Here is a 12,415-nt window from a genome sequence, read left to right as displayed (position 1 = left end):
AAAAGTGGTAGAAATGTGAGCGAAGAATAAAAAAAGAAAAAAAAAAGGGATTTCAATGAAAAATTGAATAATTGTTTTTATTGTAGTTCAAAAGTTTCTCATCTTTCCTTCTCATCAGTTAGGTGGTATTGTCTCAAGTTTGATGCTATCTCCACCCTCAGGATCATTGGGGTTGCTAGGGTAAGAGGGGCAGTCCTGGAGTTGGAACCCCTAGAGTACCCTTTTGAATTTCTGGTCAGATGCTTCTCTCATGGCCAGTCCTGCAAGCAGCTGGGTTGGAGGGGGAGGGGGAAACTTGGTGGGTTTCTGCAACCAGTATTCTCCAGGGTAGAACTCCCTCCATGCCTGATTTTCTTCTTATTACTTAGGCACACTCTGTCTCTCAGCATGGGTTTGCCTGTCTCATTTTTGGGACCAGACTTGGGTCTACCAATAATTGGCTTCCCCAGCTGCTAGCTCCTGTGTTGTGGCTGTGAAATGGTTCCTTCCATTGTCCTCCATTCATGCCACTGAGAGAGATGGTGTCTTCCCTCCCATACACAGATATTGTACAAGACACCCTACTGTCTTTTTGAGCAGTGTCTATGATCTGCAAGGTCTCCATATCCTGAAATGCCTTAGTCTTCCCAAGAATGGGGGTTCCTTTAATTCCTTTATTGCTTTATTGCATTCATGTAGGGACTGTTCTGGTTTGTACCTCAGCAGCAAGCTGTGGGGCTGGGGATCTTTCCCCCTTATTTTATTATACAAGATCTCCTGAGTCCTTAATCTGTTTTGAGTGTCCAGTATTAAATTCCAGTAAAGCCTCCCCCTAATTCTTGATCATTCACCCACCTTGTTGAAAAGTTAACTATCTGCTTTTCTTGGTTCACATCATGGATTCACCAGGGAAGTGACCACTCTTTTCAGTATCCTTCAGTGGTACAGATTTGTATTGCGTATTCATTTAGGACAGTTAGAATAATGAATCAGAAGAACATTTCCAAAACTTCCTTGATCATAAGAATATTCCACCTCAGTCCTACTGAAATAGATATTTTTCCTCAACAGTCTCACAATCTATTAGAGGAGGTACACAGATAAATGGAAAACTGTAATATAATGGTTCTAATAAAAAAGAAGCTATGGAATACTGTAGAAGTATACAGCAGGGATATTGAATGTATCTGGGGGTGATTCTCAGGGCACTTGTGGAACTGAAAACATGAATTAAGCATTATATAAATAATGGAAAAATTCTGACAGATGTGGGCAATCATGAATAGATGATAATATGTTTTAGGCAAAGGCACAGGGAGGCAAAGTGATAGAGTATGGCTCAACCATTATTGGAATAAAACCTCACAGTGCCTGACTATCTTTCTTCCCTAGTGCATGTGGTGACTATGCTGTATTGACAAAGCACCATCTTCACCCTCTAAGAAGTTATATTCCGAAGTTGTGTTTCGTCATGGAAACTCAGGTAATGGTTTTATTTTTTATTCAAAAATGCTTTGCTCTGTTGTCCATGCAACTGAATAAGTCAGGGTTAGGCCCTGCTTAAACAACCATTAGAGTCTAATGCTACCCTGGCAGACTGATTTGTTATTCTCCATGCCTGCCCCTTGGCACATGGGTAATATTTTTGCAAAGGTATTTATCTATTAACATATGTAAAGTGAATTATATGCATTTTTATTTTAGGGTATGTTTTGGAATTTTATGGTGAAATTTGCAACCCACTGAATCGTTTTCAAATTATGGTTGGGAATACTGAAACTAGGCCTTTCACACATTTACCAAAGATTTATTGAGCTCTTGCTGTGTCTCAATACTTTGTAAGGTGCCAAGATAACAGAGCTGAGTAAGGCACAGTACTTAGGTTGAAACAATATTAGTTCTCAAAGACTTCATGATTTGGAGGGGGAAATAAGCTAATAGGTAATGACAACAGGATAAGAGCTTTGAGAGTGGGAAGCACAAGTGGCAGAGGGATTTCAGAAGGCCATTAAATAGTACTTGGTGCCCTGCAGCATTGCTCACGTGCCTCTCATATGTAGAAGTGACACTTGGAGACATGTCTCTGCTAGTTAGTTTTCACTGAGCCAACCACACAATGTCTCTTGGTGACCCCAGTGACCAATGGCACAGATTGGTGAGATGACTGGCCAGAGTTCAGGGGTCAGTCGATGACTGTGTAAGAAAGCAGAGCTAATTGGCCCACATGGGCTTCAAATTGGCAAGCATGGCCTTGTTAGCACTGTGCTCCTCCCTTCTGCGTGCTCTGGCTACCAACTTGGCTTCCCAAAGGGACTTTTTGAATCTAGGTATCTTTGGTCAGCTTTTTGCTTGCTGGGTCTTATAATCATGCCTGAGAGTATTCTATGCCTACAATTTTCAGAAGAGGAAATCAAGGCACAAAGAAAATCACATTGCTGACAATTTCATGGGGAGTTTTCCAGATTATTTGATGAGTTTTACATCTTCATATGATCTGTGCACCCCTAGGGTAGGTAATAGTCAGACTTTGTTTCTCCAACCAGCACTTGACCTTCTAAGCTGTGGAAGGTTGCTCATCATAAATTGTAAGGTTAGCTCTGAAAATGAGTCTTTCATACACAGATAGGAGAAACAGCCTCCCCTTCAGCCATTTCTGTTTCATCTTCACACCTCCTCCAAGTTCAAACCACTCAATTCCTCCAAATTTTCAAATTCTCTCCCCTGAACTCCCCAGTTCTTAACAAGCTGTTGATGTTCCAGGAAATGTCTTTTCCTATGAAAGACACATCACGGCGGCTGAACAGCTGGAGTTCTCTGACAGCCAATCAGCCAGGCCTTGGGGTATCAGTGTGATGAGCAACTCAGCTAGAAAGTGTCTATTCTCTAGCTGAGCAAATGTCATCTCCACCAGGAAGCCGCAAAAGGATGGCGAGAGACTGCACTGAAGTGTCTGTGAGGCTGAGTTCCAAGGAAAAAATTTCTATAAATACAAACATGCTGCAATATGGGAGTGCCTGATTCAAGGGTAAATATATGAATGCATTTGTCTTTGGAACGTTCAGGGACATTATTTAAACACTTTGTACATTTAATGGAATTATTATAAATGTTGCATCTGAATAGAATTCTTACCTTAATATTAATTCAAAGATTTTCCTAAGATAGACTCTTGCAAGACATTCATAACAGTGTGTAAATAAACTAAATGAAATTTATTTGTTTTTGTACTCGAAGAAAATGGCTGCCTAGCACAGCAGGATAAAACTCCTGAATTTGACTGTTAATTGGAGTTAGTTTGTTTTAATTCTTTCATATACTCATTAAGATTATCAACATCTTTCTAAGCAGAGTTGCAGCCTTGTTAAAAAAAGAAAAAAGTACATGATTGTGCATATATAAATATTGACATATACTTGAATATTAGGTTGCAATGCAAATAAAATACTAACTAATATTACTATTATTTCATATAAGAAGAAAAGCACATTTAAAACCATGTAGGAAGACTAGAGTATTCAAATGAAAACTCTTTCAGTCAATTTCATTAAATTACAGGACCGTGTGAAAATAAATAATATGAAAATAGATGAACTAAGAAATAACAAAAGTATAATAAAATTTAATTCCCAGCATTGGTGAAGTCTTCACAGTCCAGTAGTTTAGTGAGCTGGCATATATGACTGTATTTTTGGGCTGATCCCACCTATAAGAAATGGGGTAAGGACTAGAACTCTGACTCAGGCTCCTTCGCAAAGCATTATTCTAAAGGTGAAACTTCTCTACTGATTAGATCACACCCTTTTATTATCACATTTTAACAAAGTTTTATAAACATATTTTAAAGATCTAAATAAAACTTGGATTGTCTGTTTGCTGGCTGCTCAATGTGGGTTCCTCCAAAAGAGTAGCAAATGACTAATGGCATCTGAAAATGTGATTGATCAAAAAAATTGTTAGTGCAGTGCAAAATGAAGCTACTCCTCTTGTATCATGGAAGAGAGAGCCAATGAGGTTAAGTCTCTGCAAATTATGTTCTTCCAAATTTCTGCTGATATAATTTGACATTAATGCAACTGATTACTTCTCAGACTATGTTAGGTAAATTTTCTATGTGAATTTGGCTATTCTCTTCCTGTTAGTTGATTCTTCTTGACTTTATGTTCTGCTATTTACCAGTCTATATTATTTTATCATATTGACTCTCATGCTGGATTTCCATTGTTTGCCGAGATAGGGATATTAGCAATCATATGGTGTCCTATTTATGATCTTGTGGTTTTTCTCCTGGTATTTTCTCATGTAACATGACTTCTACCCTTACTAACTTCCTTTGTCATGCAGATTTTTGGTACTTATACATATTTCCTTCTGGCTGATTTCTTATGCTCTTACAATTTTGGTCTTTTATTTAACATCTTTTAACCATCTCTCCCTGTTCTTTCCTCCTTGTTTAATAGCAACATGTATGTGTAGTTCACAACTGAAAATTCAGTGAACATATATTTCATGTCTAGTATTTTCAAGGCACCATGTTAGACCATGCAGAGAACTGGAACGTGAGTGTATTTTAATTTCTGCCTCTGTAAAACTTATAGTTGAATAGTAGGCAAGGACAAAATAATCACCTCCATATCTAGTAAAAGCTTGGCTATAACAGATATGAGGGAAAAAGAGATTGCATCTATCTGGGTGACTAGGAAGTTTCAGAGAAGAGAGAGTATTTGAGATGGACCTTGAATGTGTATAGGATTTTGACATGTAAAGATGGAGTTAAGAGTAGAGCATGAGCAGAGATTTGGCATGATTCTTGACAATTAGCCCTACCTTAGGATTTTGAGCACACACATTATCATTTTTCTAACTAAAGCAAACTAAATGCTACGGTAAAGATAAAGAATAAAAATGATTGTAATTAAAAGTCTATTTTAATTTTAAATCAACAAATTATGATAATTCATTTAAAATGAGTACTTTTGGTTAAGCATAGTGAGTTGGTGAATAAATTTGAAAAACACATGGAGTTAAGCTCACATTTAATTAGCTGTGAAATCTTCATAGTTTACTTAACATATCTTCCTTGGTGCCTTTACTGGTAAAAAATGAGAAAATGATTTTAAAACAGTTCCTGACATATAGTAAGCATGAAATAAAGTATTAACATTATTACTTGGAAAACAGGGTCCAGCACTGGGGTGAGTTTCAGTTTCTCTCTGAGGTCTCTCTGCACTTAGGAAGGACTTATCTGCTAATTTTCAAACTAACTACTGTAATCTATGCCTGGGATCTCTATGTAGCCATGATCTGGAAGTCCTGTACCAGGCAAACTTAGGCTTGAAAGATCAACAGGAAGAAGGGACATATATGTACATTTCAAATCATATGTAGCTGGTGGAGAAGTTTGATGCTTACCTGCAGCACTGAAAGTCTCTTTGCTTGAAGTAGACAATTTTCCAGATTTAGTCACAAAATGCTTAGTGTTGTTGCCACCTTTGTAAGCACAGGTGTGAGGCAGTTAGGCATGGTGACTGTGTGATTTCCTCATTTATCAGCTGATACAAAGAATGCCTGATTGCTTCAAGTTGGTTCCTAACAATAGGCAGCAGCTGTGGGTTCACTAGGCAATTGCTGGGAAAAACATGTTTTTTCTTACAGGCGTGTATTTAAATCAGGGAAGTAGTTTTATGGAAGAAGGGCTGTAAGAAATTGCTGCTGCAGGTAGTTCTGTTTAGAAAGCCCAGGCATATCAAACTCACTTGAAAGATCAACGACATAATTCGGGTGGTTATTATTTTACACTATAAAATGGCTCCTTAAAATTGAAGGTGCCTCCCTAGTTCTGTTATGCTTTGTTAACCTATCATAAACCATTGATTGAGAGGATTCAGCACTAAACCGTTTGAAGCTATTGATCATTGAAGATCCATTAGGAATATACACCAGTCTCTGGAGTCGGTGAAAAAATGGGATTCACTCTATTTATAATACTGCTTGTTAGCTTGTCTGTATTGTTTCTTCAATAGGCCAGGCATTGTTATAGACACTGGAGATACAAGCATATTCCTTGTCCTCAGGAATTTTCCCTTTTGATTTAGGAGAATGTGGTGAGTCCAATAAGAAAGATATGTATGAATTAGAGCATGGGCACTCAGATGGGGTTACTGGAGGTTGTCTTTTCTTCACCTCTGTGGTCACATTCCTCTCTCAGTGTCTACTTGGTAAACAGTAAGAGATTAAAACAGTTTTTTGAATTTATAGCTGTAAGAGGAAATTTCACATAACTCTGCTGGAGTCCAGAGTGTGTACAAGATCCAGCCACTGAGGCAAGTCAAAAAAATTCATGGAGTCTTCTCTGCATCACTGCATCAAGGTTTTTATTCTATGATGAATGAGATGAGTCTTTGGATGCTGCTCATCTCTCTTGCACACATACACACACATCTTTGATAACCATTTCTCTTCCCTCTGGGGATCTGTGCTGAGCTGGGTCTTAGCTATAAGACTCTGACTTCACTGTATAGGTGAGGCATCTCTAAGACTACATTCTCCTGGCTGCCACTTTTACTTAGGATCAGGAGTGATCATTGCCTTCCTCAAAAAAGACAAAATCTGGAGAAAAGCAACAGTTGGATCTTTTGGCACAGGTGCTGTGGTAAATACACGAGCCAAGAATAAGGTCTGGAGGAAGAAATGTGAACAGAACACCTGGAACTGCTGTAAGCAGAGGCAAACATTTTGAGAAACGCATCTTCTTGACTAGTTGAGTCAATTTCGTTGTTATTAAAATTGAGTCTTTGGATGAATTGGTTTGCATAGGTTGTAGTATCAAGGAACATTCATTGTCTTTTTAATTCTGTGTCAGAAAAAACATTGCTCAGCTTATTTTATTTTTACTTGTTTTATAGCTATTTTCCTTTCTATAATATACAAATCAACCCTTGGCAAAACTCTGAAGTCAAATATTTATTTTTGACACTCCTTCATCTTCATTTGTTTCCTGTCCTGACTCCTTTTTATTTCATCAATGATCTGTTCCTTTCTTTTTCATTTCCTTTTAGATTCCCAGGAACACTAAGGTATCTTTTGTCTCACTTCAGTCAAATCCTGCTTCAGGAGGTCATGGAGAAAATGTTCCATTGAAATGGAAAAATGACATGACAGCTGCAAGAGCCAGCCTATATAAGGGGAACTGACTGAGTTAAAGGAATAAATTTTCACGTGAAATGATTGGCATCTGCCAATTGAAGATTGGGCTGGAGGCAGGAGTGGCATGGGATAGAAGCATTTTGTTTTCTTCCTGATTCAGCTTGAGTTTGAATCTTAATAGTTGCATGATCTTTCTCTGCTTAGCATCATGGTGAAACATATAGGCTTTGACATCAGGCAGACTTGGATTATTTTCCAAGTTCTATAATGTATCTGTGCCTCAATTTCTGTAAGAGTGGATGAAAATACTTAGCTTTCAGGGTTTTTGTAAGAATTTAGTTGAAGTAATGTATGTAAGGCTCTTACCATGGATGTTAAGCACAGAGAGTGATAATTTAAGTATTAAATATTACATACACAAACTTACTTATCACTTCTTTGCTTAGAAATCTTCCATGATTTCCTACTGTCCTATAGAAACAAACTCTTATTTTTGCCTCAAGGACATTATAGGATTGAACCTTAAGTTAAATTACCCTAAGAATGCTTAGAACACTCTTTGTTCTTCCAACTAGAGTGATGGAGTCAACTAAGAAAAGAAGGTCAATGAACTGTGTATAAACATAAGTAAATCCAGTTCTGTTTTGTAGAAAAACATACAGAAATCCAAAATAATTCCTCTTCACTTTGGGGTAGCCAGGGACAGATCATAGAGCATGCAGGGGAATATTGATAATACACAAATGGGTAACAGATTCTGGTCAAAATTAAGAAACTGATGCCTAAAGAAAATAAATCATACAGACTAACTGTAGAGACCTTGAACTAGGACATTATTGTCCTGACATACAATCTGGTAGAGTTTTATACCAATTTTTGTCCACTATACCATGCTGCCTTCTGTTATAGGTGTGGGGCTGAATAACAAAATTCACTGTTAGTCGATACAATTTAGTAGTAATTAATTTGTCAGAGCCACTCACAATCCCATGTGATATGCTAAGGAGAGGGGTCACTTAAACGAATAAGTTTAGGTGAGAGACATGAGATACTGCAGGGAGACCAACACCAGATGGTAAACAGCATTGGGAGGTTGCAAAAGGGTGCTGGCCACCTGGAGAAAGAGAGTCAGAAGGGGAATAAGGCATGCTCCAAGAAAGGTCCTCCTATTCCTCAATCTTGTATGCATACTTCACTTGCACTTTGAGGGAGGGTGAGATGGCTGAGATTCAGGGTTGACTTGAAATCTGCTGAAGAAAGGTTACCTAACCTGACCTTCATTCATTGACTGGTATTGAATTCTGCATTCAAATAAATTATTCTTTTTAGTTCAAAGATCCACAGATGAGTCCTTTTGTAAACTATGCCCGGCAGACTAATGAATAATACTTGAATATGGATTTACCATTGAAGAGTTTATGAGGTACAGTCTATAAAAATGGCCTAGAGCTACAACCTCCTTCTAAGATTGTCATTGGTAAATGCATTTGGATGCTCAGCACTCCCATTCTAGTACCTCTCAAGTTTATATCTGGGCTCTGGTCTTTACATTTGTCTTGTGCTCTGGCATCTCAGAACCCTTGCTGTTCCTAAATTCCATGGAACGTAATAATATTTAAGGTATGTATTTTCCAGAGAATAAAATTCTTGTGTTAACTGACAAAAGAACTACTTTCTGACCTCCATGTATCTTGCTGCAAAATTGGTCAGGCAGCATGTTGGGAAAAACACTTAATACTTAGTAGCTGTTTAACCTTGATTAAGTCCCTCTCCCTGAATCTGGTTTCCTTTCCATGAAACTGGGGATGATTTTGCTAACAGGATTGTTGCATTGGTTAAATGAGAAAGTATACAAAAGTACACAATAACCTATAAAGTACAGAGGAACTCACAGGAGGAGTAACAGTTCAAAGAAGGTAAAAGGCTGTACAAAATTCAGATATTAATGGTAGAAGTTAGAAGAATGCAGTGGTTTAGAACACAGACTCTGGAATCAAAATGCCTGGTCTCACATTCTGGCTTTGCTGTTTACTAGCTCTGTGATCATGGACATGTTAAATTCTCTGGGGCTCAGTTTCCTTACCTGTACAATGGGATAATAATAGGACCTACGTCCACAGGGTAGTTGTGAGGAGTAAATCATTAATGAATATTGTTGATTATGTTACCTGGCACAGAGTAAGCTCTTAATGAATAATAGTAACAGTTCCTTACACTGTGCAGCAATGATCAACTTTCATATAGTCACATTTGGTTATTAAACAGTTTCTTGACATTGACAGGACAAGTGAATCACAATATTACACACAAGTTGAGGATTTCCTCAAGGTCACTCAGAATGTTAGTTATAGGTCTATGATTAGTAGCCAGAGTTCACATTTTAAGGCTGAAAGCAAATTCTGAGACTGTCATGACAATGACAGCAAGGGAGAACACTTTGTGGCTAGGGCCCTGTTCATAGGCAACAGCCATCCTTCTTTGCCTAGGTTTAAGCCTTGACCTACCATGTAGACTATAATTGTTGTACTATGAAGGTTTGTGTTCTTCTCTCCCAAGTTTATATGTTAAATTACTAACCTCTAAGGTGATGGTACTAGGAAGTGTGATCTTTGGGAGGTGATTAGTTAATGAGGATGGAGAATTCATGAATGGGATTACTGTCCTTACAAAAGAGACCCCAGAGATTTACCCCTTTTGCATGAGGACACATGCAATCTATGAACCAGAAAATAGGCCCTGGCTATACTCTACATCTGCTGGTACCTTGATCTCAGATTTTCCAACCTCAAGAACTACAAGAAATTTCTATTTTTTATAAGACATTAAGTCTATGATATTTTGTTTTAGTAACCTGAATGAAGTAAGACAACTAAAGTTATCAATTAGGCATTTACATATGGAGATTCCTCAGAAAACTAGGAATGGAACCACCATATGACCCACTTATCCCACTCCTTGCTATTTTCTCCAAAGATCTAAAATTGGCATACTATAGCAATATAGCCACCTCAATGTTTATAGCAGCACAATTCAAAATAGCTGAATTATGGAATTGACCCAGGTGCCCATCAATAGATGAGTAGATAAGAAACTGTTGTATATATGTGTGTGACACAAACACACACACACACACACACACACACACACACGATGGAGTTCAACTCATTCATAAAGAAGAATGAAATTATGGCATGTGACAGTAAATGGATGGAAATGGAGAATATCATGCTAAGTTAAATAAGCCAAACTGAGAAACTCAAATATTTTCTCTCAAATGTGGAAGCTACAGTAAAATAAAGGAAAGGGAGAGGGAATGATCAGAGACCATAGAGATAAAGGGAAGATCAGTAGTATAGAAAAAGGAGATTGAGAAGCAGAGAGGAGAGATGGGTAAGGAGATGTAAAACAGAATGAATTCTTAAAAAATTCATGTGCATAGATACATATACCAGAGGGAATTTCACCTTTATACTAAGTAAAAAGCGACACTCTAATAGAAATAAATAGATGAGCAAAAGGAAGTCTATTAGAGTAGAGGAAGGGGATTGGGAAAGTGGAGGAAAGAGACCCTGCATCTTATAGAAGAAAAAGTAGGTCTAAATATTCACCATGTTGGCTTAGGATCAGACTTCCTTAACAGGACTCCCATAGCACAAGAAATAAAAGCAAGAATCAACAACTGGGATGGATTCAAACTAAAAAACTTTCTCTCAGCAAAGGAAACTATCAGCAATGTGAAGAGAGAGCCTACAGAGTGGGAGAAAATCTTTGCCACTCATACTTCAGGTAGAGCGCTAATCTCCAGAATCTATAAAGAACTCAAAAAACACTACACCAAGAATACAGATAATCCATTCAACAAATGGGCTAAGGATATGAACAGATGCTTCACAGAAGAAGATCTACAAGCAATCAACAAACATATGAAAAAATGTTCACCATCTTTAGTAATAAGAGAAATGCAAATCAAAACTACCCTAAGATTTCATCTCACCCCAATTACAATGGCGATTATCAAGCATACAAGTAACAATAGTTGTTGGTGAGGATGTGGGGAAAAAGGTACGCTCATACATTGCTGGTGGGGTTGCAAATTAGTGCAGCCACTCTGGAAAGCAGTATGGAGGTTCCTCAGAAAGCTTGGAATGGAACCAGCATTTGACCCAGCTATCCCACTCCTTGGCCTATATCCAAAGGACTTAAAATCAGCATACTACAGAGATACAGCCACATCAATGTTCATAGCTGCTCAGTTCACAATAGCCAGATTGTGGAACCAACCTAGATGTCCTTCAATTGATGAATGGATAAAGAAACTGTGGTATATATACACAATGGAATATTACTCAGCCATAAAGAATGATAAAATTATGGCATTTGCAGGCAAATGGATGAAATTGGAGAATATCATGCTAAGTGAGATAAGCCAATCTCAAAAAACCAAAGGAAAAATGATCTCACTGATAAGTGGATGATGACACATAATGGGGGGGAGGCAAGAATGGAGGAAGGAAGGACTGTATAGAGGGAAAAGAGAGGTGGGAGGGGTGGGGGGAGGGGAAATTAAAGAATGAATCAAACAACATTACCCTATGTAAATTTATGATTACACAAATGGTATGCCTTTACGCCATGTACAAACAGAGAAACAACATGTATCCCATTTGTTTACAATAAAAAAAATGAATTGAAATTGAATTCCATGTATGTATGAGTTTGTTGGGAGGAACCCAACAATTATGTATAATTATAAACCTCTAATTAAAGAAACACAAATAGGCATGCATAAGAGGAAAAGGGGCTTCTTCACTTCCTCTGTGTTTACACTTGAAGCCCTTGATTTCCCCTCCTATGTGTTACTTCATGATGGGGTTATATTTTGGGAAATGTGTCTTTCATTATGCACTTTTGTCATTGTAGGAACATCATAGAATATACTTAAACAATCCTAAGTGGATAATCTACTATACTCTATAGGCTACATGGCATATATTGTTTTGTATATGGTCTGTTTTTGACCAAAATGACATGCAGCTAATGACTGTACTAATCCATTTATTTCACCATTAATTACACTGCAGCTTCTTTCTAATATAATAATGCTAGTGTCTGTTGTGTTCTCTAAGCCTTTCCCACGTCTCTGTCTTCTATGAGGTTGTCTTTAAAAAAAAATCTTCTTTGTTAATCACAGCAGACATCTCTGTCATTTGGGGACCCACTCTGTATTAATGAATATGGATTGGACTCTTCCTAATTGTTCTCTGAACACTTCCCAATTTTCAGGAGGATAATT

The sequence above is a fragment of the Sciurus carolinensis genome, chromosome X, assembly GCF_902686445.1.
Source record: "Sciurus carolinensis chromosome X, mSciCar1.2, whole genome shotgun sequence".
NCBI lineage: Eukaryota > Metazoa > Chordata > Mammalia > Rodentia > Sciuridae > Sciurus > Sciurus carolinensis.
Note: the sequence above shows the minus strand (reverse complement) of the source record.